Here is a 5,000-nt window from a genome sequence, read left to right as displayed (position 1 = left end):
CTGCTTCAAAAACCCTGAGGTATTTAATGTACACTTTATTTTTGTCTATCTGCGTCATCGGCTGATAATTCGGTAATGTTTTTCCCCTGCTTTCTTCTAACTTTCCCCGTTTAGTGACCAAAAGTCCAAAACCCCACATTTTTTAATGCTAAACTTCATTCCAATATCCTAGCTAAATACACATACTGTATTGATCAAGGAATTCCGCTGTTTTTCATTAAAGGTTAAAGGTCATCCATAAAGAACAACTGATTTACGGTAACATACCCCTTTCTTAATTCGTACCCTGCTTTACTCTCCCTCAAAATCAATGTCAATGGTATCAATACATCATCATCATCATTATTATTATTATTATTATTATTATTATTATTATTATAATTATTATTACTTTCATTGTTGATTTTCTCAGCTCTGTGACAGCCAGTTTCTGTATTGGTATCCCATTTGAACCTCTACCCTGAGATATCCAATACTCTCCTCGGTATCCTTGCTGATCCCAGTGGGGCAGCTAAAATTGTACTCTGCTACTACCGGTACTTCCTTCTTGATATCCAGCTTTTTCAACTCCTTCTCCAGTACTGTTTTGCCACAGCTCCCAATTCTCCTACTGTACAACCGGTACCACTTTTGCTGATCATGAGGTGTTCCACAATCTTTGAATCTCCCTTGCCAAGTCTTAGTACAGTACATGTACTTCTCCACTTTCTCCTTTTTCTTCTCTTGTACTCTTCCATGTCTACATGTAGGTATTGATGCATGTACATTTATGACCAAGCCTGCAAAAAAGCGCCGGTCATCAGACATTTGTCCGGTAAACTTGAGGTTTTGACTGGCAAACGATCAGTCTGACCGGACAGGCTGATCAGGGTCTTCTGATATGATGCAAAGTAAAACTGTATTTTTACAGGTGCATTGATTTAAATTAAATAACACTGCAATGTACATGTGCTGTGGAATCAACAAGGATACTGTTCCCCAAATGCATGTTGTTTGTGTTTTCATTGGACTGATAAGATTTTATGACCAGTTTTACAGTGAATTTTTAGGGCCTCAAATTACATTTCTTATCGTGACTTCAATAACTAACGTTATTGCCTATGCACAAACAAAAGCTGAAACATATACAAATGTATTTTGTTCAACTAGAATGACAAACAAAGAAAGCAAAAACATAAGAATTCTCAATAGAATGGCAAACGAAAGCAACAGTATTGTCAAAACAGTATTGGGCAGTGTGCGCATGTTTTGATTGTTTTCATTGTCATGCAACAAAAAGCAAATTCAAAACTGTTCAATAAAAGAAGCCAACAACTTGAAATGATTTCAAGACAAATATATAAACCGTTTCTCCAATTGTCAGGTCTGTGTGGTACATCGTTTCTGAGTTATCAATTTCCCGAAGCATTTCACACAATGCTGCCATGTTGGTAGACCGTCCGTGGTCCACCAATATGGTGGCCAGTAATCAACGAAAACACCTGGAGTTCACTTTTCCGCAAATGTGCTTACTTAAATCAGAAACCCATAAGGGTTGAAACAATACAATACATGCTTAATTGACCACTCCCCATGGGGGCTTTTCAGGGCCAATGAAACACAACGAAACGACAGAACAGAACAACAACAACTGTTAAGAATCCCAACTGGCCAGAGGCAAGCCAGTTGGCTATTTACAAGTGCAGCTGGGAAGTTGAACCAGGGACTACCAGGATCAAATTCACCAAATGGTCAGAGCAGGTCTTGAACCCGGGATCTCCCGATCTCAAGGCAAGCGCCCTAACCACTGGGCCACACTGCCAACATGAAACGTGTAACGCACGTTCACAGCTTCCGAATATTAAGTGCGAACTGATTGGTTGAATGTTTCAGTGCTAAGTACCATATTTGGAAACCCCTTGCTCTTGTTGTTCCAAATATGGTAATTAGCAAATTGAATAATTATTCAGATGAAGCTTGTTCCCCAGCACACAGGGGGCCGTTACACGTTTCAACCCTTGTGGGTTTCTGATAAAATACATGTGTATGAACACCTCTCGTAATGTACTTGAAATCCGCAAATGTCTGAGAATCATAGAACGAGACAAGTTTTTCAATCAGCTCTGTATCCTGGGGTCACGCAAGGTAAAAATTCGGAAATTCAAAAATGCTGTATCCGAAACAGAGGACGTTATGGAACTGGGAAAAAGATTTATTTCTAGTTCATCTTCAACCCTCATTTAGATACAGAAAATATGTGCATGTGAATATTTCAAAGGTTTAATTTTAAATACTGTTTTTTGTACATTGGTCTGAAGAAAGTTCTAAAATATCAAACATTTGAATGGAATCTTGAAAGATTTTTTTTGAAATTCTTCCGAATATGACTGAAGAATAATTTGAACAACAACAGTGGTGTCTTCCCACATGAATATTGACATAATGTTAAGTGATTTTACCCCATAAGATCTTACACGGGATTCCGATCATGCTAGAGTAGAAATAGTTTCAGGCCTGACGTTAAAACACGAAAAAGAAGGATCTTCCTGTCCGGCTACGGGCAATGCAAAAGATTTGAACCTTAACCCTCACCCTAACCACTTTTAAAAAAGAAAAAAAAAAAAAAAGAAAAACGAGACAATGAAAATGAGGTGCCGTGGCCTGGCCTGACACATGACAGGCTTATAGCAAAAAAATTATTTGTAGGCTTAATGACCCATGTGTGATTTAGATCTTAATTGTCTTTGAAAACAATATCTGCTCTTTGTGCCTGTATAACAATGATCTGTTTGTTTAGAGAAATCCAAAAGTATCTTTGCTTTGCTATTTTCTGCCACTTTCTTCTCAACATGGTCATACCAATTCCTTGAGTATGAGAGATAATATTTTTTACATAGATTTTAGTGTATTATTTGAGCTACTTTGTCATGTCTCTTTAGAACTACATTCACATTGTGCAAGTTTGCTACACAAATGGAGAATGTGAAATATAGTTTTGTCTCTCTATTTATACATTCTGCATTTTGTGGTTGACTGGCTTGTTTTTCTATGATAACCTCCCTCCATCAAGTTGTTAGTGCCTGATCCTTTGCAGTTTCTTCTTCATGTACATGTATCCATTCCTGAGCCAATAATTGTAGCCATGGCTGACTGGGCTACCCTGCCTAAATAAAGTTGACTTGACTTTTCTGATCTTAATCTTATTGTTTCCTCCACTGATTTCAGTCCTCTTCTGCCCTCATTCCTTGCTAAGTAAAGCCTGGCCATGCTTGCTCTGGGATAATGATAATAATAATTATAATGATAATAATAACAATAATAATAATAATAATAATAATAATAATAATAATTATTATTATTATTATTATTATTATAATTCATTATAATTATTATTATTATTATTATTCCATGAAGCTGTAAAGCTAAATGCACCATGATAATAATAATTTAATAATAATAATAATAATAATAATAATAATAATTATTATTATTATTATTATTATTATTAAATTATTATTATTATCATGGTGCATTTAGCTTCATGGCAGGTACTGTATGGTACACCCTGTACATTGTAATCAAAACTTCAAGAAATTTTAATCCCATCATCAGGTCATAACAAGCTGCCTTAGACTTCAAGGACTCTTTGGAGGATTGTTGCTTATCCCAGCAAGAGCTGCCAACTCTATCCCAGCAAACATGTACATGTAGTCCCGAGCCAGTCTCTTTGGAATAGTACCCAGTGCTCCAATAACAACAGGGACAACTTTAACACTCCTTGATCTTCCACAAGGCCTTTATCTCAACTGCCAGATCCAGATACCAATCTTGTTGACCTTTTCCTCTTGTTTGATATCTACCCTTCTGTCACTAGGGCATGCAATAGATGAGGCAATTTTTGTTTTGTTTGTACACAAACACAATGTCAGGGTGATTGTGATCCAGTTTCTTATCTGTTTGTATAGAGAAATATCACAGTAGTTTAAAAATTCTCAGACTCATAGTTGTACAGTGTATAAGCAGTTTAACAGCTGAGGGCAACTTGTATGATGGACCTGAATACCAATACATGATAGTTAATTGCATGTCTGGTCAGGTGTGCCACTGGTCCATGTAACTATATAAATATGCCAAAGGAATCTATTAGTCTACATTATTATTGTTACATGTAGCAATTGTACAATGTAATTAAATTTAATTGTACCTTTAATTCCTTGCAGCCTGCTCCATACATGTATGCCTCTGGAGAACAAGCTGTTTAATTGTCACCAGAAGACTGAGAATACTTTAAATATGTTAATTCATTCAAGGTGCAAAGATACATGTAAGTACTATTTTTATTAAACTCACAAAAAGTAACAGTTATTATAACAAGTATACACAGGAAGTTATTGTCAAAATGTCAGTCTTTATTCCAGAAATTGGCCAATGAGGGCTCAATTATTGTCAGCTGGAGAAACATTTTGTAACCATGCATTATCAAATTTTTCATTATGGTTAACCTCAGTAGTGCTAGAGTCTGGGCTTCTGATAGGATGCGGAAAAAAATTAAAGATTATGCGGAAATTTTTGGCCATAATTATTATGGGTAAACATGCGTTGATTATGCAGAAATTACACCGGATTATGCGGTTCCAAATTTAAGCAATAATTTGTAGAACTAATAATTACATGTAGGCTCGTCCAATGTATTTACATGCTTATGGTAAGTCAAGACTCGAAATTGCGACCAATACAGTCTAATTTGCCACTGAATTTTTTCCCTTTGCAATTTCCGACCAGCTTTCACCGTTAAGATAAAAGGGTTAGCAATTAGCTTTTTGCTGAACCTTTTGCTAAAATAAATAAAGCCAAACCTAAAAGTGGAGCTCCCGTTTTTAACCCCAAAAAGCAATAAAATGTTTATGGAAATAACTATGCTTCTGCATAAAGTACAGATTGAATTAATCATCATTAGTGTGTACATACAGTTTACAGTGATCAAACAGATCAAACACCTCTGAGCTGACAGCATGCAGCAA

At 36.0% G+C, this 5,000-nt stretch overlaps 1 long non-coding RNA gene across 1 annotated transcript in view; it reads left to right on the top strand.

Moving 5' to 3' along the window:
- LOC138032682 (uncharacterized) overlaps positions 1 to 5,000 on the top strand; it is a 9,793-nt gene that overhangs the window by 1,342 nt on the left and 3,451 nt on the right. Inside the window, exon 2 of the long non-coding RNA XR_011128434.1 lies at positions 4,200 to 4,303. This is a non-coding gene — a long non-coding RNA (uncharacterized lncRNA). The remainder of the gene's footprint in view (positions 1 to 4,199; positions 4,304 to 5,000) is intronic.

This window comes from Montipora capricornis, chromosome 14 (genome assembly GCF_036669925.1).
Source record: "Montipora capricornis isolate CH-2021 chromosome 14, ASM3666992v2, whole genome shotgun sequence".
Classification (NCBI taxonomy): domain Eukaryota; kingdom Metazoa; phylum Cnidaria; class Anthozoa; order Scleractinia; family Acroporidae; genus Montipora; species Montipora capricornis.
Note: the sequence above shows the minus strand (reverse complement) of the source record. Positions and strands in the feature narration are given on the sequence as shown.